Raw genomic sequence first — 26,290 nt, 5'->3', positions numbered from 1 at the left:
CATTGAAAAATGCTACGGAAATTTAAGAAGCCATTTAAGGAAAAAGATTTAATGAGGACAGCCCAAGGAATATGAGGATTATTTAAAGGTATAGCTCATTTCTTTTTCCTGAATGAGAGAATAAGATAAAAATTAAATTCTTTGATTTACGCTGAATTATGTTGTGCAGATAGTTTACTTTCTGAAACGGTTCTTGGAACAGGATGGGGGAGGGCGCTGCATTCATCAGCATTTAACAAAAAAAAAAAAATGGTAGAAGGGTGTTAACGCCGAGGTATTTTCAAGCAATTTAATTTGATTTGATTTACTTACTTTTCCCCAATATAAAAATTGTGAACAAGAAAAAAAAGGGGCTCTCTGATTTGGAAAAATGTTCAAAGAAACCCCGGTCAGTGGCAAAAGCTGGAATAACGCAAATCAGTTTCTAAACAGCGGTCCCACATCCTATTTGAGATTTTCACCAACTTTTTTCTTCTTTCCCGAGGAGGAGATGGGGGAACCCCCTCCCTCATGTAACATGTGCACATGCACGAACGTTCTTGTAGATGTACGACTTGACCTCCAAGTCACTGGTCTGTGTACATGTACGTCGCGTGTAGTGACTTGGACCATAGACCTGGAGGAGAAAATGCTTGGACCGGACATTCTTGAAGTTCAAGTTGGCGCAACTGGCCTTTTCCGATTGAGGGCGCTGTACGTAGTTATGTCCCGCGATGATCATGCTGCGTTCGAAGTTTTACTTCTCATGTTTTGTACCACAAAAAGGACGTCAGTGGTCAAGTGTTGGACAGCCTATGGTACCATTTTTCCACATAAACAACTCAAAAGATGGTCAATTGATGCAGGTACGTTGAAAGCAACTTTTTGTTTTCAGGACTTGCTAACGTTTTGGCACAGTATGGTGCACTTTGCCAACTTTAGTCTGTCTGTGCTAAGTGCCACCATCCATCACTGTCCATGCCTACTGTTTACTGCGCACCGGAGTAAGGCACATAAACCATTGAGCAAACCATGTGGTTGTCAGTCATTTGTAAAAGTGTAGAACTAACGTTACCTAGCCCAGTGGATGTCGTCTACAATACAGTGGAAATGTACATGTACCCCCTGGTACCTGTGATACCCAAAAATTAAAAATGCTTAAAAAGGTATATGTATAAAATGAGGCCATGAGAATGAAATTTTTAGATTTGCGTCCACCGCCCGCATGGTCCAAAGTGACCCTGCCGAAATAGTTCATTATTAAAAAAAAATCAATATCTTCAGAAAAATGCAGGAATAAAAATCCATTTCAAATCCTAAATCATACAGCAGTAAATGGGTCCAAAATACGTACATGTATATATCTACGCATACCTACCATGCCTACCCACATGTACTTCACAAACAATCAAATTCTGTAAGACTGTAATATGCATACGTGTAAAGCACTGCCATGGCCCGGCCGGGGAATACATGTACATATGTAAGTATCCACCGAGCACGGACATTACTGTGCATGTACATGTACTATACATGTAAACGATGTACATACATGTACAAGCAATCCCGTTAGTGCTGCAAGGCCTTGCAGCTTCCGTCCCGGCCGGCGGGCTGGCCAGCCGTGAGTATACAGAATGCTGTATCCAATCAAAACTTGTTCTGTTTGACAACTTGATGACCTCATTTGCCTTATACATGTATGGAACGTGAGGTTGTGGCTATTTGCGGCTGGCATGCCAGTTAATTAACTGAATATGCATTAAGCTCAGTTGAATGTAGGGAGAATTTTTAGCAGTGTCATGCACCAGGGAATGCGGTATATTGCAACTTGAATTCTTACTACGTACATGTACTTTACATACACTGTATATACATTGCACTTGGCCTCTTCGCGCTCCGCACAAAGTCAGATACGAAAAATAAGGAATAATGAAATATAAAAAAGCTCCATGTTTTTCCAAAATGTTCCGGACGCAAATCTAAAACTATCATTCTCATGGCCTCATATAAAGTTTGAAACCAGAGAAATTCAATGGTACAAACTGTATGTAAGGTCATACAATGTTTCTATGGGAAGTTAAACCCTTTGAAGTTTCAGAGCCTTCTGCTGGGCATTTTACTGTGACAGGCAGACCCAAGTACACATGCATTGTTTAAAATGTGGTTCACAAATTGTACACTTAAAATACTTTATTTCTACTGGAAAGAATAGCTACATGTACATTTGTGTAGCCTACATGTTTACAGTACAGGCCATTTGATGTTGTAGGGACTGTTGTAACACTGCACATTACAATTGTGCACATGTATCTCCCCATTCACAAACTTCGGCGATCATGGTCTAGTGTTTCCGCTGTTTCATTCTGGGATAGCTTGAAGTTCCCACGCGGCGTGGTGGTGTATTTTTGTCGTACATCGATAGTACAGTGTAGCTGATCAACATCGAAATCCGCATGAAAATCGGCTGATTTTTGAGCCAAAAATGCCAATTTTCAGGTAAGGAACTAGAGTTTTCTTGGTTTTAGGGTAAAGGGGTTGTGTGAATGTCGATGAATGCATTTTTAATCGATAGAACGGCATCAAAACTACCTGAACATCTTACCTCACGTGGGTATAGTACATGTACATCGCACGCAATCACAATCGATTTTTATGTTTGGACTCATGCCTCAACTTTCGATTATTATGGCCTGTTGGATATGTTGTACAGGTGGTAGTGATACATGTATGTTGTACAGGTGGTAGTGATATGTTGTGCAAGTGGTACAGTAGTTACTCATTTAATAACTATTAATTAATATTGATATCTGAAATAATTTTAAACAATTTGATGAAATTCTTGTGATAGTTTTGCTGTAACTTCAAAGAATTTAGCAAGCAACGTAGTGGGGTAGAGGTAGTTCCTCCAGTGGCAATATTTGTATCTCTTGATACATAATGGTGATCACTCATTAGTAAGATGCCACCAACATCATAGTTGAGGCTGTTCCATTATGTATGCTCACTCCCTGCTTATTGAATGGAGTTATTTGCTTTGATTTTTTAACATTTTAAAATTAATTTTGTTTGTTTTTAAATTAGTTCCAAAATCTTTTGAAGTAATTGTTTTATTAACTAGAAATATTTTCTGACAGGTACAGGTTACATTTCCCATCATTTTCATTCTTCCATGACATAACTTTGTTATACTTGGTCAATTACTTTAATTCCAGTCCCTGGCTCTTGTGGGAAAGAATGATTATCAAAACACTTGGTTTGGGCTGAAGTAACTCTTAGTGACAGGGGTTACGTTTTCTTGTGCAAATGGGAGTGTTATATTTTATAATCAATTTTATTATTTTTGTATTTTATTATTTTACTAGTAGGATTATTATTTTACCATTACAGACTTTGACTGCCATCCAGGGCTGGGTACCATCTATCAAAATGGGAGTGACTTTAGAAGTATGGCGTCTGCAAGTTGGCCTCTTCCTGCACATTCATTCAAAGCTCGGCGTCAACATTCTTCAAATGAAGCGACGGGGAGTACATGTACCTTTAGTGTAGGTACTGGTTGCAGAACCTTTCTGATAATTCTCCTGACTGTAGCTATGGGAAAGGCAGCCTTCAATGTATATCAATTCGTTATGAACCACTTCGAGTTTGTGGAGACATCAAACTCAGTCCTGGACCAATGCCTCCAACATTACTTGATATGGACCTCCTTCAAAAGTTGAAAACTGCCGACAGCCCAATTTCACCCCTGAACTTTGATCAGCTTAATGGACATGTTATTCAATTGTTCAACTTTCGAAAACAATGTGGAGCTACATGTACTTGGAATGATTATGGCCAATGGATAATGATGCTTAATTAAACCAGATTGCTTGGAAAATGATGGGGGCTGGGCTCGGCATTTCAGCATACAATCAAAAGCACTTATTGGAATGCATGATAAGTTAAAAAAGAGCAACCCCAGAAAAGATGTGAAGGAACAACTGGAAGCATGGGGAAAAGGATGTGTACAGTGTACAATGTACAGTGTGTGTTTCCTGAGATTTCTGGTCCACGACCTGCATTTGAACCCAGTCCATCAACATTTGGTATCAGCATTCTGAAAATCACGGAATGAACAGATAGCAAAAGAAAATTATGAACTGAAGCAGAATATTGAATTCCTATCAAACTTGTAACCTGATGAATTGCAAACTCTACAAAGGCGTCGCGAAAAATACCACAAGTCACAGGCTACATCACTTTGCTATGAGAAAAAGAGCTGAAGAAAGACTATGACAAACTTTGTTCAAAAGGCAAAAACTTGAAGGTCACTGCAATAATCTCAACAAAGAATTATCAGAAAGAAAGGAGATGCTGTCACAAGCCAAGGATGAGATTTCTAATAATAACGATGAAGCTCTCGAAACCAATCAGCTTGCTTGAACTGAATCTGCTTGCCTCATATTCCAGAGCACTGATTTTATATTATATTCTTGTCAATATTCTAATCATGGTGCTACGCAGCCCTTCCATATTTCTCTAACCAGTTTTTGGGCTGGATGCAAGGTGCTAGGTTTGATGAATAAGTTGATTACGGCACCTCTGTGGAGGGTCACAGAAACCGATGGTCACATATGAGATACATGTACAACGTATGTGTACCCACTATACAGGTACAAAGCTTCAAGAATTTTTAATGACTGTTTGAGCAGAGATACAGAGTGGTTTAAATTTATTAATGGTGAAGTTTGGCCATTTGATGAGCATTTGATTTCAAAAGATGAAGTTTACTATAGCCTCATTAAAGAATCACCACATAACAAAAATCACCTTAAGCATGATCCGATTCACCTTCACAGCAATCAATCAACTTTTGGGAAGAGTAGTAAAAGATTTCTGCCCTGTGGGCAATATCATGACTTACAAATGGACAGCAAATTTAAACAACAAACATCATTGGTACCCAAACACAAAGTTACCAGAGAGAGTGTTTGGGTATCTGAATTTTTTGCCCAAAAAAGAGACCAAATGTGAAGTAAAAAAGAAATGAAGCACAATTTATATTCACTCTTAATAAAACGGCAAATTATATTGACGCACTATCAACTGAAGAGTTGCACAAAGATATCCAGTCAGTCATGACAAAAAGAAAAGAATCGCAAGAAATGGTAAAACAACGGGAAGAACGACACAAAGCCCTACTACAAAAACAAAGAGATAAACAAGACAAACTCGAACACGCAGAGCTGAACAAATTCAGAACCAGGGAAAAACTTACATCAATTATTATTGATGCTGGGCTGTGGCAATCAAGAGAAACCATTTATACCAAAATGCAGCAGTGCAAGTGATCAAGAATGCTTCAATGCGCTAAAAAACCAGATACAATTTCGAAGGAAACTTCTGCACCAGCACTTGCCCTCAGACAAGGAATTCATATTTTCAAAAGGGATAAGGAAAAGGCTTGGACAGAGTTACAAGAACATTTGTTCAGATTTTATTGATGCTGCTCTTTCCATTGCAAAAGGACAGTCTGTTTTGAGAACAGTTCAGGATGAATCATCTGTTGCCATGCCCTTGCTTGTTGGAAAACGTGTAATTCACTACTTTGTTGAATTTTCAGATGAGAATGATCAGGTAAAATTCTGGTAAAAACTGGTTCAACATAGTATTTAAGGATGATGATGATGTGTGTAGTTATCAGCTGGTCGAAGATTATCAAGAGCAAAACCTTGAAATTGTTCTAGAATAATAAGTACCTGTACAAATGCACATGTACATGAGTAAATGTAAATTTGAATGTTTACCTAAGAATTTACACTGGACACAAGTCAATGTTACAAAGCTCACTTTATTTTCTTTTTATTCCAAGTTTAACCATCAATGTAGTCACACTGTTGGCAACTCTGTTGAATTACAGTCCAATGAATGGTTATTGTCCTGATCTCTTTTTTGATATCTTCTGACATTTGGATGATAACCTATAAGAAGTAGAAAAAAAACCTTTCAACATCACATAATGAAATGGGCATTCTTTCAATACATTAAGGAAATAACACCTACTGGTGAATATGTTTTCTGGTAGCATTTTGCATTTGTTTAATTAGAAGTAATTTACCTTGGATGATAAACAGTGTTGAATTATACTGTCTTTACTGTTATTCAAACCTTTGATCTTTGCTAAAACGTTAACACTATATGAGGTTCTTATTGTTTATGGTTCAATAGATATTCCATGTTAATTTGTTTACTTCTCTAGTTGGTGTTCAACAGAAATTAAACAAAATACTAATTTTCTCATACAGTAATAGGCACAGACTCAGCAGAAATCATAAAACATATTTGTCATATGGTGTAAAATCACCATGTTTATTCTGTGTGGAAAGAATCTTGTTAATTAGATACGTATTCCTTGTTTTTGGTTAATTTGTTTATGTTGTTTCTATGGTAACCACAGATGATATCCAATAATGAGTTATGTCCAAATTGTTTTTCACCAAATCTACATCCTTTTGGCTATAACAGGTACAAAAATGACGTCTGTACCATTTATGGTTAAAAAGATATTACATGTTTAATTTGTTTACTTACTTGTTTACTACATTAGATGAGCTACATGTATTTTTGAGGTAAACAAATTTAACGTACATGTACATTTTCTTGTAATCGATTATCCAAAAGTAAGCAAAATTTCTTCTAAATGTTGCATATTCCATATAGAATCAATTCCTGTATTTTGCATGTGATTTGTATTTATTATTTTCTGTATATTATAAAATTAAGGATTTATTGTTTACCTGTGTTTCCATGGTAACGACGATTAAACATCGTCTGCGAAATTGCAGCACGGACTGGTCTTTTACATGTGTTTGTACATGTAAATCTGCTTTCAGTGGGTGAAAAAAAAGCATTAAATACAAATTGTTTTTCAGTAATTCCTGTTTCTATTTGTTTAACTTTTTGTTTACATGTTTATCTGACCCAAATAAACAAAAGATAACCCAAATTTTGCCAAGTTTGCCACAGTCATTTTATAAAATAAAAGCACTTCTGGTGAAACTTTAAAAGTCTGTAGCTTCGCTGTTCAAGGCTGGATTTTCACCATTTTGGTGTCGTTTTGTGTAGAATTATATACTCTGTACAGCTAACTACTTAAAAAAAGTAAATTAACAAAGCAATCTTTTTGATGTCAGTCCCTTTTTGTTTTTGCAATTTTAAGCAATAAACCCCCAAAGCATGAGTGATACTGTACAAAACATAAACGTAAAAATGGTTCATGCAAAAAGAAACGCAAACTGGAAAATACAAAACTGAACAATATTATGTTAGTAGAAGTTATCTAAAAAAACTTGTATAGAAACACATTCAGAAAGAATAAAAAAGATATCTAAAAGCCTTATGGAAAAGAACAAATGCGATGAAAGTATGTGTAAAGTTATAAAAACGAATGTAAAAAACATACATCAAGGTTGTTAAAACCAATATAGTTTTGAAAGACTTTTGTCACCCGCTTGCGCAATGGCGACTTTTTGCCCGATTCACATTACATCAGCCTTCTTTTCAAAGCTTTGTTTTCTCTGGTGTGAGATCTTACGCAAGAAGGAAAACTGGAAATATTGGTAGAAAGAAGAACAAAAAATTCATGAATGAAGCATTTAAAGAAGTTCCTCCGAGTTTTCTTTGTGAGAAAATATAATTTTTGAGGAATTTGGTCGACATTTGCAGGAAAACAGGACAAAAATTACCTTAGAAACCTTGTTTCACCACCGATCTTAACAATTTAAAAGCCTGAGTGGTACAACATAAATATGATCTTGCTCGTCAATAGATGGCAGCATTTTTCGACTTGGTTTGTCAAGAGAGGGCAGGCAAACCAAAATTACACTGCTGCATCTAGCGCAATCTAAGTCTAAAAATGGCAGTGTGCACGACGGTCAGCTGATTTGGGTGGTCTGATTTTTTTCTGCTTTTGCAAGAAGTGAGCTACATTTTTGAAATTATCTGAACATTTAATGAAAAAAGAAAGACTTATGAACATTTAAGAGTATTTAAGAGCTGGAATAGCTTGTTTCGGACAGAGCAATAGGGCAGTTTCATGGGAAAGGTTGCAAAATGAAAAATTGGATATTGATGCTTTTTTTGATAGAAGTTTGCTGGAACTTAATGCTTTTTGTTTCACATGGAGTTTTACATTGTTGCAATCTCAAAAAAAGTGTCAAGGCCTTACGCATAATGGTTTTCAAAATGTGAACTAAAACAGGTGCTAAACACAAGATTTGGAGTCCCATTCAAATTTTCTAGAAACTGCAGTTGATGTGAAATAAATCAAATGGTACTAGAACTGCCTGGTCTCACGTGGACATGGAGATATGTTCCAAGAAGGTGTAAACCAAATTTCCTTGGAATTGGCCGACCTTTTTTTTTACACTGTTTTGAGTGAGACATTGGTTTGTCCTCTCCTGAACATGGTATTTCTTCCAGAATGAAAAGAAAAGAAATGTAACTCATTACCTGTCAACACAACACTATACACTCTAGTAACTTAATATAAAAATATTGCAATGCAGTTATCAAAGTAAATAAGACATAAATGCTCATGAATATGCCATGCAAATGTAAGGTAAAAACGTCCTTTCCTGAACATGGCATCCTATGATTTGCAGAAAGTCAGAAAATTTTTGGGGGGGGCATTAATTGATAGCTTGGCATACATGTAGACTTACAAGATCAAACAGACTATAGATGAAATCGAGCTTGAACCGTGCTTGCTGTCATGGCATTGTCGTTAAACTTCATTGTCATTTCCTGAACATTTAGTTTAACAGAGTACCCAGTTAAGCCACTGCTGCTTAAATTTGATGAAGTATATGCGTATATTGTCTGCAGAGTTTGTGTTTTAAAATTGAAACCAATTAATTGGCCAGAAAACGCTGGTATTTTATTTTGGGGGTCATTTACTTGAGCATTATGTCCACATAATATGAGTAATGTATGCCCATATCAATTATCCACCTAATTCACACTTAATCAAATATTGGTCAGAAATTTGCTGATTTTAGTTTCATACAGGCCCATTCACAAAATTAATGCATCAGTTTGTCCTAATTTCAGTAAGATTTACTGTTTCAAATTTTGTGGTATTAGAGTGTTCAAAAGGACAATATTTTTTAACAAGTTTAAAACCATCTACCTGCACGTGTTTTAAACATTACACTCTGTGTTCACAGCCATTTCATTTGTTGTGAATTTAACAGAGTTTACTTTCCAGAATTCAGAGCATGTAACAACAAAGTCAGACTGAATTACATGCAGAATGTTTGTCAGATTTCAGGAGAGAAATATACAAGTACAGTTATGGTGACACACTAGGTTAGTGTGTAGAGGGTTATATTTGTGTGTTGATTTGTTAAAATTTGTTAGTTACCACCTAAAACATTGTTAAAAGAGTAACCTTTCCTGAGCTTTGATAATTTATGTCTTGTTTCACAATTTTGAAGCGGTATTTGCAAGTTATCAGAATCAAAACTTCAAGACACTTGTACAGTAGTTACCTGTAAATTGATGAGGGTACTACTCTTTAGCAAATTCATGGAATCCATACCGCCATAGAAGAAGTTCATGTACATGTACATGTATACTGTGCAGCGGTATGTACAGTGATAATTATAGGAAACTGTTCAAATGGATATCTTGTTCTAAACATAATTGATTTCTGTATTTTAAAGAAGTTCTTAAACAATTTTATCTGAAAGTTCATGGCAGAAGTAAACTTGCTTAGGTTGATATTCTTTAAAATGATGGCGCAAATAGTTTGTTCCTGCACAGCTGATGCATTCATACGTATGCATTTCTTTGTAGGGGCTACCATAGGCCAACATCAGTACTTGTGCCACTGTTTTAAAGTTGTGGTTTTACCATTACGTGATTAGTAAATCATTCTACTGATGATCACCACGGCCATTACTTCAGTCAACTTCATTATTACATCTACATGTGGCTCGCGTGACATTTGAACAAAATGTTGAGTTTTAATTCATTGCTTCTGCTAACATGGCACTTATTCAACTCAAATTTAAATGTAATTAAGACAAGGCATTGTGAATGTATCTCTAAGTTTTTATTTTATCACTTTAAAATGTTGTTTTTTTATCACAGTTTCTTTGACGTGACTCGCGTGACAGGATAGAAAAAGGGATTTTTCATATCCCTTGATTCTAAAAGCATTTCCTATGAATCTACAAGTGTGCTTAAGTAAATTTTTACTGAACTAAAAACTTAATACTCTGACCTAATCCATGCATACAGTAGCTTACATTGTGCCAAGTCTCTCTTGTTGTGAGGAATGGCCTGAAGAAAATGTGACTCGCATGACCCAAATACGTGACTCGCGTGAGGCAGTAGCTTTTTCACTATTACATTATAACTGTAATAAGAGTAAAACAAATCCAATTATAATATTCCATTAATAAAAATGATGTACCTTCAAATACATTATGGAAGAGTGTGAAAACTGTTATTATCCCTTTACTTTGGCAGATGTTGGGGTAGAAATCTGTTGGGCATTCAAAATTTACTTTGAACAAGCATATTAAATTCATAATAACGGTCATAATTACTACCTACATGATGCTGAATCTGCTTGGTACCGGTAGGATGAACCTTTAGGAGAGAACTACCAGCATGTACATATATACATGTACAGTAAAGCATGTATGCATGTGGTATTGTTTTAAGCTTTCACATATGGATTTAGTACAGATATCCCAGCCCACCTTCCACATGGTAAAACAATGCAGTGTTCCAGAATTTTCTAGGAGTTTTCCATGTGGCAAAGGAGGGGAAACAGCATTAAACTGGGAGGGGTGTCTGAATGTCTGCCCATCTTACCTACATGTACATGTACATGTATTGTACATGTGCCCATCATCATACTTCCATGTAATTGACAGAGTTTCCAAAGGAAAGAGCTGCAATTAATGATGTAGTTTTACAGGAGTGTACATACATGTACATGTACATTCCAGCTTCATTTTTTGGGTACAAGTCTTTAATTTCATTAACTGATTCAATTTCATGTTTTCACAGTGCTTTTACACTCCATTTCAATTTCTGGCGTGTGACTCTTGTGACATACACTGTACAGCGCATGTGTGACCCGCGTGACACTCTTGAAAGAGTTTTTCTACAAGGAATGCAAAGCAAATAAGAATGTTCATGCTTTTATTGATAGACCACTACTATTTGATTTACAAATATCAAACACTAGCTGAATCCCTGTCTAGTTTTTTAGTAATCTAAAAAAATTGTCAAATTTTGTGACTTGTGTGACATACATGTACATGTACATGTACATGTATTTTGAGGGTGTTTTCACGATGAAAACCAGGGAAAATTTTTGACCATAAATTTCATCCATATTCAGGAGACTGTAACCTACATGTAAATAAAACATTCTTTAATTCAAAAGTTCTTCTGAGATTTAGATGGTTTCAATATTCCTCTTATCAAATACAAGTGAGAAAAATTTCTTTCTTTCACTTCACTTTTTAAGTTTGATGATCACCCTTACACGGAGCGGCTGGAGAATGATATGTCATTCTACACCTTTTTAAATACATGTACATGTATTGTGTCCATTCCTGAACATGCATACAAATTATCTGCCTCACAAACACATGTATATAACTCCCAACTTCTTCAAACCATTATTCTTGAACACATACATGTACTTTACTCGATCTATTGTGCTTTTGGTATTTCTGTATGTGTACCTGTAGTTTGTGGATTTATAGTGTGTAGTAACATACTGTACATGTAATTACATGTATGTGGACCATACCACACATGTTTACCAGTTTTATTTTACACTTCTGTAGCAAAACATGTTCAAGTGATTATACTGGTCCTGTCTGTCCATCTAATTACATGTAGTATTTCTCAAAATGTTGCTTTATAAGATCAACCTTGATGGAAGGTAGCATTATGTTAAAATTGTGTCCTTTCCTATACAAAATGAGCCGTTTTCATGGCACCAAGAGAGGCCACCATAACTCTTGAGTGCAGTAACATGATTTTCTGAATTAGCTGAAATGACAGGTGGTATTTAAAAAAAAAAGAGAGTGAAAACTTAATTTTCCCCAAATATCAGAAAATATCTGTTGCTTTTCAAAGCATAACTTGCATTAGTGTTGAAGACATGACTATTGTGGTGGCTGTCAACCAATTTAAAGCAACCCCAAACATGTCTTGAATGTGGAAATAGCAGTTTATGATGTATACCTTCAGTTGACAAAGTTTATGAAATGGCAAATGAACGAATGAATTTATTAACAACTTAACACGTGCAAAGTGTCTTGAAATTAAAACAGGAAAAGGTTTAAGCCTTGAACTTAACATTTTCTGTTACCTTTATTCATACACTTTAGCCAAACATGGTTTATTGATATAACAAGTTTCATTTTTGACCCCTCATGAGTTTTTTTTGCAACCTTTTTCCGGAAACTGCCCAATATTCAATTGAAAAAGGACAGTTTTGTGTGACGGCAAAATAGGAAATGTCTTAACTTGGTTATGGGTGTTATACCCTCTTTAAGAACTGTAAGATTTGTATAAACCTTACAGTTCTGGAAGTAGTGTAAGTGGTAAATGAAGACAACATCCAACCTTAGGCTGAGCTAAGGACTACCCATACAAAATGCATTGATTGGAAGAAAAACCGAACCAATAAATCATGGCAACTTTTGTTTTTTTCAATTTGTAACCTTACTAGTGTCTTGGTTACACAGCTAGCCTAGGCCTACCGTATGTGACTACATTTCCATTATGTGAAATGTTAGCAGTCTAATATTTAGGGTGCCCTCCTTTATTTCCGATTACTTAGACTGGCTTTTTTTACCAATACTGCCTTACAGACAAAACATCATACAAGACCTACATGTACCTTAGCAGTAGAGATGTAAAGTGGTAACTGGGGATCAACAAACATGAGATACTCAGGAAGTACTAAAAAGCTGCTTGTGTGATGTTAACCTCATTTATTTCTTTCATTGGAGCTTTTGCTCACAACAGAGTGAATTTTTTTAGCTTATAGCTACATGTATAAAACTGAACATACATGTACATGTAATGCTTGCTATGGAGCTCCTTGTCAATCAGTGTTGATCATTAGATGATTCCAAAAGATGATGTATGATAATGAATCTAATGTTCACAATTCAAGATACACATTTGGCAAATTTTTAACTGAACACATCCTAATTTTTCTGTGAAGAGAAATAAGCAAACTTTATACTTGATAAGTGTAATTATATAGTGATTTCATTTTACAAATACATGTAAGTCGTAAGTGTCAAAGTACACTGTTGAATCATTTGTATTGGTGACAGAGGCAATTAATTAGTATTTACATGCTACTTGGGGTGATTATGGAATTAGCCTGTGAGATAACAGAAGCATCTTTGAAGGATCTTCCGGTATGTTAACATCTGTTTACATGAAAATTAAATCACCTGTCATTTCAAATTTCACATCAGCATTTTAACGATGAGTTCTTTGATAAATTTTTTTGAACAAAAGAACTAACAAAATCTGCCTCTGCATTGAGGTCGAAAACAGAGATCAGTCAATGCAAATGCGCCACACTGAATTGCTTTAAATCCTTCCAACATTGAAAACATCAAGTCTGGGCATTTGCATCGCAGAGGGGGCTAGGTGATTGCTGCCCCCTTTTTCCTTGAAAAAGGGCATTTTCCCAGAGAAAGTTCTTGTCATGCCCATGGATCTACATGCAGAAATTCTTTCTTGACTGTGAGGTTTCGAAGGCCAAGTCTCACAGCTTTTCTTTGAGGCTGCATTGCAGACACATCCAGTGACTGGCATCCAGCAGCTGATTACATATTCCAACTTTTGAAACACACTCAATATGGAACCAATTGAGACATCCCTCACAGAACAACATCTTTTGGGATTCTTATGGTTTGTTACAATCATCAGTGATGTAACAAGTGGACCATGTTGGCTCTATCAAACTATTTCTGGTATTCACCAAGTGGGTCATGGTGTCGCCACCATTTGGGGGTTGGCGAAATATATGTACGCCAGTAGTATGTAGTAACAACTCTCTTGTACAAACTCTGCAAATCTGTTGGAATAAAATTTTGAGTGATCCAGGTCTGCACTCTTTGCATTTTGGCTTGTGAATACTTCTGGTAATTGCCACTAACTATCGCATGCACTGCAACACATACGAAGACACCACAATCGTTTCCATTCTTCTGGCGGGGTTCATCAGTCTGCACAAAAACCTGCCAATCTGACATGGGAAAGGATTTTGAATACTTTACAGCAAGAAGAGTGTTGTACATGTCTATGAATGAGGCTGCAGATTGCATATTTTCTCCATGCAAGAAGGCCATGATAACCAACTGTCGTAATTTTCTTAGTACGACCGACAGTATCCAGTGGTTACCGTGGACTATCACAGGCCAAAGCCAGACATCTTTCTTAAAGATGCAATGAGCAAGGGCCCACTTTATGACAAATTCTACTTTACCCTCTTCCCATGTAAGAAATGCATGGGAATCTGCAAGAAGGAATGTGACAGAGCTGTCAGGAGACTGTTGCTGAAGGTTACACTTGTCTATAAATGTCAACTTGAAAATAATGGCTTCTGATAACCAGCCTAAGGGCAACAGCGAAGCCAAGTCGGTGGAATTTACATGTACATGTAATTACATGTACATTGATATTTCTTGTATCGGTTCCCCCAGGAGCCAATCTGACAGCTACTGGTAGGCGGCACGTGATTATATGGTAACAGGTACAGCACCCTTTTAGAGGCAAGGGCATGATTTTTTGGGGAAAAGCGTCACAGAATAGAAATTTCCCTTTGCTCCCCTGCACTAGAAAACCTTTCTGCTCAGCAACACACATGATCTTTTTTGGTTTGGATGACCATCTTTGCCAGACTTAGCTGGCTCTTGAAGCTGCTGCTGTTTGTGGGATTTCGTGCTTGAGTCAGTTTGGCATCCATGAGCGGCTAGGGACGAGTCCGTTGGGACCAATGTATACCGTCCTCCAAGAAAGTTGGTCTTGATGGCTAATCTGATTGGTCGAAACTTAATGACGTAACCCGGACAGACCTGACTTGAAATAAACTTCGCCTGGACACCTGACTTATATACAACAGTTAATAAGCGGCTGGTTTATTCATCAACACACTCAACCAATACACCAGTAGAGGGCACTATTGATGGGGAGACTGTGTGATTATATGTGACCGGACTTCGCCCATAGCAGCGAACACCACAATTAATTGTGGGCATCCAGTGCCGAATCGGGGACTTTAGCAAGTCTACGGGGCTTATTGTCAGGGCTGCGCTACACTCAACTCACGTCACGAGATAGCAATCCGCCCTTGCATCGATCGCAAGCTCCTATGAGGAACTATACCACACCACCAATTAGCCCCTCAACCTACCGAGCCCCTCAACGACACACGCACCAGTCGGGACTTAGGCACAGTCTCACTAGGCAAGGTGACTTTAACCCTTACACAGGATTCTCGACCCTTACCTCAGGATCAGCCCTTGATCAGGACGACTAAACCTTGCCTGCGTGCGGTTTTTATAGCCTTCATGCTGCTGTGACCTCGCCTGCGCACGCGCTCATGTGACCAAGCAGTGACTTCCGCCGCCCTATCGCACAACGCACAAAGCGGAGCCTAAGCACCACGCTTGTTTAACACACAGCTATGTGCACCTAACATCTGCCTCTTTGGGCAGAGCGCCATCTATACCTTTGCACCGTGCCTAGTGACTAGCGCCCTCTGTCAGGTCACAGTATCCTCACATGTGCTTAATCTATTAAGTTCATTGAGAAGTTCTTGGAAACCAATGCAAAGAACCAATTCAGGAAGAAACTGGTGTATGAAACTGGTGTATGAAATCACCAAGTTAAGTTCGTACACGTTGTATTTTTTGCAGTATCCTTTGGGTGCTGCACTGGCATGTGAGAGAGGGCACATTTCTGGATGTTAAATCCCTGTACAACTTGTGAGGATTCTGTGTAACTGCTTTTCTTGGCTAGGTCTTTCAGCACAGAGGGACATGTTCTCACATGTGGATGGGTGGGCTGTTTCTTAGAATTACCATGAGGAGGGTTGGATTCCTTCGAAACTGCTTCTTCTTTACCAAGATATTGTATCAATATCCCGGACCACCAGAAGAGTACATGTACCTGTAGCCCTGTGGCCTACGTTTTTTGTCGCATTGTTAAAAAATGATTAGAAAATATAACAAATAGGAGTGTTGCACTTTAATTGACTCTATTTTTGTGTGGAAAACTTTAGTTATGAACCCTGGAAAAACTGTAATTCTGCTGTGAGCTTTGTCCACCCATAAATAACCTAAAATACGGTACCGTACATGTACATGTACATGTACCTCCCCAAGAAGATGTACAACTTGTGGCCCTTAGGAAGTGCAGAACCTTCAAATTGGTACACTGTATCTTTACTATACATTCTATGATTCCTGCGGTCGTTTGGGGTTGAGTCTTGACTTGGTTGCCTACTATTTGGTTTTGAGAATTCTGTTACAACCAGTGGTCTTTATTGATTAGCCTTTTTGATTACAAAATCTTGGTAAATCATTTTTTTGTTCAGTAAATAATTGAATCCACTGTAATTTGCCATTTTCTACCTAGACAGCTGTTAACAAGTTAACATCCGGCCTGTTCCTACTTATTCATCTCTTTGCCATCAACCTTTCAAGACGACATCACTAATTGATTAAGAGAAGAGTTACAATGTGTGCATCCAAGAATTGGTAAGTTTATTTCCATTCATGGGCAGTGTAGGCATGGTAGGATTTTCATTACAGCTCATCAATGAAAAGTATTTTAGTTTTATAATGAATCCTGCAGAAGAAAAATGGTAGAAGAATTAGGAAGTCTTCAACACCGCCATGGAATTTCATTGAGGCCCTCCAGTGCCATAGGGATCCCCCTTGCCAACACCTGCCACTGTACCAGCAGAAGTCATTGGGCAGCTGCATGGTCAAGGGTTGCCGATACGTCTAAGTTACAAGTAAGAAGGATGTGGATGACCATCGGCGAAAGGCCCATTGATAGTCACAAGTAACATTTAGCAATGCCGGTTTAGATGAGGTTTAAGGAATTGATGTTAGGTGTTAGAAATTCTGTACATTTCCAGCTTCACGGGACTGGCTTTGTGCAGTGAGGTGAATATGGAAATTTCATATGTTTATTCATGTTACAGAGGAAAAATGTACATGTACATCTATAAAGCTCACAGTACGGTCACAAAGTAAGTCTGTAACAAGTTCTCAGTTATTTCATGATACATTTACAGAGAACAAAATTGTTAACAGTGCAGCTGTTAGTAAATCCTTGTCTTGCACCAGTGAGCCTGCAATTGAAAAAGTGGAAAATAAGTACCGTACATGTTATCAGAATAAAATGTATTTGATGATTGTAAAGACACAAGCATGAATATTTTTGGGTTTTTGTCAGTAATAAATCAGCCTTTTCATACTCAAATCCAGTTTTCTCCATGGATATACATGTACATGTACATGTATGCTAATTCGTTTACCTACCTTGTTGCTTGAGATTTCATAGCTTACATGAGTTGCCTTTTGGTTGACTTTTCTTGTTGAGGTCGGTCAGGAATCATTCCTGTACTCAAACACAAATCAGCAAATCACAAATTTGAGCATGTTAATCATTATTGTGTTAATGTTAAGGGATACACACCGAACACCCTCTTATTCTGGTGAGGCTTATTCCAACCTCATGTGCAAACGGTGGAAAAACATGGCATTTTTCTTCAAGTTTACTCTTAGGTAATCTGCATAGTAGTTTAAGTCAAGTGACAGATTGAAACACTGTGGCTAGCACCTACTAGTTCAGGTGGGGCTAGTTTCCAACCGTAACTGCGAACGGTGGATACACACAGTGGATAAGTGGCAAGCGTGCCGAGGATGCCAAGCGTGGCAAGTTTTGGGCAAGTTTGCCCTTGTTATATGACAAGTGTGCCAAGGATGCCAAGCGTGGCCAGTTGTTGGTGCAAGTGTGCCCCCTATTCTATATGCAAAGGTGCTAAACTTGTGTGCTTTAAATTTAAAGGAAAAGAAATAAATTGGTGGCTCGAAAAACTATGCCCAAGAAACCAAAAAACTCTAGTGGTTATGCGTTGTCAATGTGTTGTCGGGAGAATAACCTATTTTATCTCTACAAGATAAAATGCATTATTCTCCGCAGACACGTTTTATTAGAGAGGGACGGACACACTCTCCCTGGGATGATAGAGCAGTCTTACATCATTCTCTTTGCTTCCTTGAACAATGTTCAACTTCCTACGATCTTCCTCTTCAGCGGGACTTTCTAGCAACGCTACAGCCATGGCTGCATGGGACGTCATCTGTCCACCTTTCAAATTTGTGACAGCAGATTGTAGCATTTTGTTATGTTGATTGATACTCAGGCTTTGGTTTCACCTCATGCTCCTGTTGGGAGTTTTGTGGAGGTCTGAGTCTATGTAGACATCACTGTATGACATGTTTTGGTCATTTATGGTTTTTAGTCTGAGGTTGTGATTTTTTCTGAGCTTGACTGATTAATCTGTCTAGTGTTGATCATTATTATTCAGAGGGTCATTATGGGATATCAGCTGGTCCCATCAGGTGTCTGATTTCATTTCATCTTCCATTTTGAGCTAAATTTAGTCCTAAATGGGCCTAGAAATTGGGAATATTGATATTATGAATACGTCCTGATTTTCAGATACAGTATCTTGCCAAAAGGATCACAAAGTACAGGAAGGGTTCTCACTTGGTGACAGATTTAACATTTTCCACGCACTCTCAAGCATCCAGTGAGCATTTCTGATCGTGATGAGACCACACGTTATCTCCCAGGTTGTCTTCAAAAGTAGTGTACTAAGACACCGGGTACTGTCATTGCTGATCCTGGGATTCCCAGAAAATTTGTAATTGGTGCTGGGGAGTTTTCCATGGCTATGACTTGTACTACATGTAAGTCATAATGGCCATTTCCTTCAGGGTGATATCATATGCAGCAGTGTTTTTTTTGTCAAAGGTGCATATCATTACTAATTTTGGAGAATTGTTTTCTGGAAATTTCTAAATACTGAGTTATTTTTATCAGGTAATTGGTATATAAACCTGAAAGCTCCTTGTTGATGGGTACGGTATTTAAGGGTGTGTGGGAGTATTTCTGAAAATGTTGATGAGGCATACCCAAAATTTGTAAGTAAAAGAAAATGAAAATTTGATTTAAGTAAAAAAAATTGACTTGATTTTTACTTGATTTGCCATCTGGACTGCACCCAACAATTACTGAAATGTGCCGATATTGTTCGATCTGCAGCCTTCCGTCGCACGGGTTCTGGCTGGCGCGATTATGATATCCAATTCCGTCGTCACCAAACGCGAATGCCTGCTCGTTCTTGGGCCAGCATTGACGCTGAATTGTGGTTAACGCTTGTGGGTGGTCCCTCACAAAACTTTTTTCGTACCTACCCCCTTAAGTCCTCCCAACAGCCATTCTGCGACTGGGTCGTGCATCCTCTCAGCACGTGGAATCTGTTTCGACTTCAACTGCAGTCTATGTTTCCGGTTCGCATGTCAATTTGTCCACAAATGTTCCGTGTGCATGTCCCCTGGCCACTCAGCCAATAATTGCCACGGTAGCTCCCTATGCACTGGCAGTGCTCGAGGGGCAGCCAACGCATCAACTACCAACCCTTGATCTATGGTTTCACTTTTGTCTTTCGTTTGGGCTATTCCGGTCTGAGAGTACACACTCTTTGGCTTGCAATTTCAAGTCCGTCCGTGAACACAAGGCTTTATTACACAATAATATTATCAGGGAGATTCTGTTGGGCCGCATTGCTGGTCCTTTTTCTAGCCCCCCATTGCCTGACTTGCACTTTTCTCCAGTTGGTCTAGTCCCTAAGCAAACGCCGGGTGAATTTCGTTTGATACACAATCTTTCCTGTCCGTTGGGCGATTCCGATAATGATCATTTTGACCCATCTCTTACCATTGTTAATTACTCAAGTTTTGATGACGCAATAGGGCTGGTCTTTAGTTTAGGCACTGGTTCCCTCATGGCTAAATCTGACATTAAGTCGGCTTTTCACTCGCTGCCAGTTCACCCAGATGATTTTAACCCGTTAGGCTTCTTCTTTGATGGGTCATACTACCTGTACTGCGACAAATGTATGCCTATGGGTTGTTCCATATCATGTGTGACATTCGAACAGTTTAGCACATTTCAAGGAATGTACCCTACCCGCAAAGTGGCAATGACTGATGGTATCATTCACTACCAGTACCGTCGGATTGCATGCCGTCCTATTACATTGGATATTCTCTGCCGTATGAATAGAATAGAATAGAAATTTATTGGTACATATTCATAAAAAGTACAAATACAGTAGTAGAAATTACTTGACTGCTCGGTCAGTAAAAACCTGAAATACATGTATATCTAAAATATTCTCAAAAAGCACAGTTACAGTCTATTTTTGATTAATTTAGCTTAAGATTTTTAAAATAATAAAAAAAATATTTGAAATCTATTTAGTTAGTTAGTTATTTTGATTTATTCAGTAGTGAAGAGCCTGCATTTGGCACACTCAGAGGGGCTTTCTTGAGTATTTATATCCAGTAACAATCAAAGAACAGTGTCCACATAATTATGCATGTCACAGAACACAAAAGACAAGTCCTTGGGCTCAGCAGTGGTGTTCCATATTATGCAGACTTTCTGCAGGGGAAGCAGTTGGATGTCAAAGGATAAATTAGAATACTGAAATTTTTATTGGAAACCAATCCCTTTTCCCGAATACTACATGTTTTTGTTCACTTCTTCTTTGATTATGGGAGATTAGGCTGGTTCCGGATGTATGCATAGTTTTCAAGGATGTTGTCAAGACACCACCTCTGCCTGTTACTCCTGGTATGAAGATCTGTTGTTTTTATTATGAGTTTCATTGTTTATTTATTGAAAATTTTTTAGACTCTACATGTACTTTTGAATTTTCCTTCAGTCTGTTTTTAAGTCAGCCTTTTCAAAGTACCTTGCATTGTGAATTCACAAAACATCAAAGTGACTGAATCTTAACTCCTTTTGAAACTATTTCGGTACCAAAGAAAATATTTACTATTCAAAGACAATTTTTTGTTCACCCTAAAAACATTTCAATTTTCAAAATTTTGTGAGATAATGTATACCTCTCATGTTCTTTTTGGCTCTATTCCGTGTACAGTGTATCAAGTTTACGTGCTAACAACTAGTGATCATGCACGATTTTAAAGGGCAAGGAATTTTCTGACATTGAAAACTAGTTCAGCTGTAAATTGAACTGAGTAGTGCCATTGATAGATATGCTTTACCCTTTTTTCTATAGGTTGTACTGATTATGTGCCATCCTTGATCTGAAGTGGGTTGGGCAAACACAGGGCAGATATTGAACTAACTTGAGCAGAGAAAAAGTGGTAATGCTTGCTATGATGGACGCGATCAGAAGGTTGGAGAAAACCCTCCACAGATTCTCTATCTTGATTGGCCAAGAACCAGTCACGTGGCTTTCACTTTATTGCTATCTGGCATTTCCCGTCCAAAAGAACTCTACCTGTTTCAACTGAGGTACTATACCCACATTTACCAAAGAACTGTACCCATTGCCAGTGACATTGTGTGCAAATGCATACCGAGGTGCTCACTGCTTATTACGTGCATTCCAAAGACCTTGCACAGCAAGAGTTTGGTTCAACTGTTTTGTGAAGAGGTAGTTTGGAAAAGTGTTGGTTGATTTTCAACTACTTGTTTTTTCAAATAGATGTAGTTTTTATTAAATAAGCCAGTTACCAATTACATTTAAAGAGAATCTGTGGGAGAGGTGTTATAAACTAGTCTCTCTTGGTGATCCATGGAATTGTCTAGTGTCTAGTTTTCCTGGGCTTTGCTTCAGGAAAATCAAACATTCCATGGATTACCTGGAGAGGCTAGTTATACTACACCATTCAAAGCAGTCAGTTTTATTTTGTGGAAAGGAAAATAAAAGGACCTGATGCTGTGAATCATAAGCTACAGTCTTTGAGTCATTAAGACAATTAGAGCAAATCTTACATATTGGTGTGCCAAGGTTTTATCAAAGGCAATCTACTGTCACTTATCAAAGATACTACATGTATGCAATGTTTGGACTGAGAAAATCCTGTATGAAAAAGTTAAGTCTTAGCTTGTGTCGGAATCAAAGGCTGAATGGTTTAGGCTTTCAATCTTGCCATTGACACACTGCAGTAAACAGGCACAGGTTTGATTACCTTCCTAGCATCTGACATTTGCTTCTTTTCACTTGTGTTTTTCCAGGTTGATACAACAGTAATCTTTGGGAATTGTCAGGTTACCTGAAGCCTGCCCTCGGAATGCAACCCAGCAGCCTAATCAGTGTGACGGTGCTTCGGATGTGGAGGGTGCTGATATGGGGTGCTCGCCATTGCTTGAGTCTTGCAATTTTGTTCACATTTTATCTTCCTTCATCTCTTTTAAATAATGATGAAAGGTCCTTTCAGACAAGCACTGATGAAAACACGGGTCCTGTGTGGTGAAATTGCTTCAAACTGCATGGATATTGTGTCTCTTGAAAGTGCGCCCTTGTCTCCAAATCACACAGGCCCAGCATGTTTTCTGCAGGGATTGAGTTCTTCCTAACTCCACCATCAGTGCATAACCCACGCAAGTATCACTGGGTAAAGCATGCCATTATCCTGAGGATATTGTGTATTGACATTTATCTTGCTCTTGCCTTTGTGCAGAATAGCAGGTCACTACAATATGCTGCCTATCAGTCATAGCCTTGCTGCCATCTGGTTCTGTACACACATTAACATTGTGTTTCCATATTTTTTTGGGGGGGGGGGTTGAAATCAGACTTATGAAATTAGAGCCTTCCTTTCCCTTATAACAATTATCGTCTGGACCCGTGAATGGAAACAAAATGATGAATTATTGTGCGCAGTGAAATATCTGACTTTCTTTCCCTTTTGAAAGATTTCTCTTGAGCCAAATTCAGAAAAAAAAGGAACAACACATTCACAGCAATTCCAGGGATCAAACTGGATACCTCACACCTAAAAATCTGATGCCTAACGGATGAATTGTTCTACTCCATTCACATGAGAAATTGTTTATGTTATGAAGTACCAGTTTGGAGCTGTATAATCTTTGACGGCAACAAAGGTACCTCTAAGCGGCAGGGACGATTTGCTGCCAGTGTGGCTACTCATGAGTCAGAGCCAAGGAATCTGTCACAAAATTGAGATCAACCTCTAGCAGTCGAATGTTTCATCATAATTCGTTTCTTGCACAAATGTTCATGCACAAAAAAGCAAGAGTATGGGTTGGAAAATTGCTGAAAATATTGCAGTATCAGTGATATTGGTGAAAATGTGGAAAAACCAGGAACGTTTACCAACGGTGCTGCATATTGTAGCTACGAAAGCCTTCGATGAAATTGCAGGCATCCCTTGCATCAAACACCATGCACCAACCTTTGCAGGTGTGTGTTTCCTGTGCTTGTGCCGTAGAGCCCTTTATGGCTTCCACATTTTCCCAATGCTTATTTGTGCATGATACTTGAGTGTGGCATATTCATGAAGGAAATAAGAAACTGGTTCTTTGTCATAAACTTTTCTTAATTAGAAATTTGTGCATTGGTCAGTTTTGTTGTTATTTATGATGTCTAAAATTATATCTTTAAGGTGTATCAAAAATGAAAAATAGCAAAACAAAATGGATTGGTAATTGATTGGTAATGGATTGGTACGCTGAACTTCTGAAGCTGACCATTTCAAGTATGGTTGCATGGGAAAGCTTAGTTTATGAGTTCTCAATTGATCTCTATAATCACAGATAAATCAAAGCTATTAGCCTGTCATAACAAAAGGTAAACACCTGTTTCCAGTGTGGGGGGTTAAGTCTATCACAGTCAAAAGCACATAAAATCTTCCCTTATGTGCTTAAGCACAAGCAACTTGTACAACTGGGCCATGATGTCTTGAGACGTCTGTACTGGTTACAGGACAGTGCCGCAGGTCATTGTCTTATCGCAGTCCGAAGAAGGCTGAGTGATTTCCCCTCAATGATGCTGTGGAATGTCATCTGGTCTTATACCCAGTGATTATTTCCCTTTATTTATGTATATGAACATCATGATGTTGTTGTGTTGTGATTCCGTATTCTAAATAAAAATCAAGGTCTTGTGTAACAACCCAGCAGTGGTGTGACAAGCAGTCCAAGAAATGCACCATTGCTGTTAAATTTATTGTAAATAGGGAACATAGACATGTTGGTGAATGAAGAGGTGAATCATTATCCTTTTTTTCTGAATAAATAGTTAATTCCAAAGAAAGCTTGTTAATTTTATTCACAAATCCAGTACCGGAATGTGCAGAAAGCTCAGAGAACCATCAGCCCAATTAGAGAAAAGGATGGTTTTACGTATTAATCTGTAAAACGATGTTGCTTAATCCTCCATAATGGCAGAGATGCAAGTCAGGCATCAACAGGAAACTTCTAAACTAGCGGTATTCTTTCAGATGCAACCTTACAGTGTTTGGCATCATACTTTTGATGTACTAATGCGTTGTAGTAGTGGATTGCATTTATTTTTACATACATTTTGTCTAATGATTTTTCAAACTAACTGGTGATGGGTCTTTCCTTATCCTTTGTTTAGCTTTTTTTTAAGCAGCACACAGGTTAATTAGGAGTACATGTAACTAACTAAAGGTTGTGAAACCTTTATTTCGATACACAGTATTATTTTGCACAAAAATGGCGAAGGAGTTAATTTACCAGCACCAAATGCACGTTCTGTTAACATCTAGCTGCATGTATATTTTGTGTACATCTTCGGAAGGTATGCACAAGAAGGAGCTGGAAACGTAAACTTTGGGTGTGGGCAGATTTGGGGCACACCTTTTTTTGAAAGGGGGACAGTTAATTTTTTGGGGGGGAGGGGTGGACCCATAAAATTTTTATTTTTTGTCACGCAATGTTTAATGGCCTTTCTAAAATATACTATTAGAAGGAAGGAAAATAAAACGGACTCCCAATGTTTTTCTCTCAATCAATAAAATGCCTCTTTTCCCTTCGCCCTCACCTTTGGTAGGTCTATAATAAGGCTAAAATAGTTGTCTTGTTTTCTGTCTTATTCTTTTTTATTTCATTGACTTGCCCTTGACCCACACCAGCAACATATTTTGTGAAGAATTTGTCAATAAAAGGTATTCTAACTGTTGTCTCTGTCAGGTGTGTGTGCTGTTTGTTGATTTTTAATTTGATTTATTTGAATTTGCTTATTTCCTTTTTTTGTTTTAAATTGTTATTCGCTCGTGTGTACAAAATAATCACAAAAGAAGCAGTTCTTTTACTTTTCCAAAACGTTCACACAGTTTTTTGCTTTTTCTCTTGAAGTGTCTCAATCAGGAACTTGAAGAACTTAGTTTCGTAATATTAGCAAAGAGAGAAGTTTACTGTGTTCACTTTTTTCTGTAGGATAATTCCACTGTAGGCTAAATCCCCTGTATATTTATTGAGATCACATATAAACGTTTATCTGCGACTGCTGGCTTCGCCAAGTGCTTCTTTTATTGGATGCCTCTAAAAATACCAAGGAGTTCGAGAAAGATGATTAAGAGTTTAATTTGACTAAAATCTGGTACAGTGAGTCATATGATTGCACATCAACACAATTCAAATTCCCTAGACTAAAGATACTGTGCTATACCTCGTGATTCGGGGCAAGCTTTTGCGTAGAGACCTCCGAAATGTAGAGTCCTTAAATTTGTGCCCTTCTTATCCATTGAAAACAGTGTATTGGTGCAAGGCGTCTCTTATGTAACTAACAAAAACTTGCCCCGAATCAAGAGTAATAGCAGCAGTGTCTTTAGTGTGGAGAATTCAAATTGAATCAAAAGAACTAACAAAAAGGCTTGTTTGATTTAAAGCCCCAACTTCGGCAATAAAAGAACGCGCATACTGCATGCTGTTCAGTCTTTGATACGTTCCCTCAACGTTCCCCCAGACGAACTTAAGAATGAATAAATAGCATTTGTTACGCACGATTTTCTTTGACGGTGTTCCAATTATTTGTTGCGTCCAATCGCCGTATTTGGTCCAGTGGTGATTTGCAAAGGCATCATGCGATATACGAGTAGAATGTGTTTTGTAGGGCGGGCATTTATGCAAATCTTGAAATTCCTTTGCTTGCACTTGTAAC

General features: G+C 37.9%; 1 long non-coding RNA gene and 1 pseudogene across 2 annotated transcripts; both read left to right on the top strand.

The window, feature by feature from the left end:
- Positions 1-692: 692 nt before the first annotated feature.
- On the top strand, positions 693-25,319 carry LOC110989911 (uncharacterized). 2 transcript variants are annotated; one of them, XR_002599716.2, is made up of 5 exons: positions 693-845; positions 16,660-16,781; positions 20,894-20,961; positions 21,413-21,500; positions 22,378-25,319. It is a non-coding gene; the product is annotated as an uncharacterized LOC110989911 (long non-coding RNA). The 2 variants fall into 2 exon arrangements; XR_002599717.2 differs by having other exon boundaries at positions 21,413-21,532.
- LOC147798114 (uncharacterized) lies at positions 4,420-6,941 on the top strand (annotated as a pseudogene).
- Positions 25,320-26,290: the final 971 nt, after the last annotated feature.

The sequence above is a fragment of the Acanthaster planci genome, linkage group LG09, assembly GCF_054643075.1.
Source record: "Acanthaster planci isolate LZ-2023a linkage group LG09, COTS_SCS, whole genome shotgun sequence".
Lineage (NCBI taxonomy): Eukaryota > Metazoa > Echinodermata > Asteroidea > Valvatida > Acanthasteridae > Acanthaster > Acanthaster planci.
The sequence above is the reverse complement of the archived record's forward strand: the minus strand, read 5'-3'. Positions and strand labels throughout refer to the sequence as shown.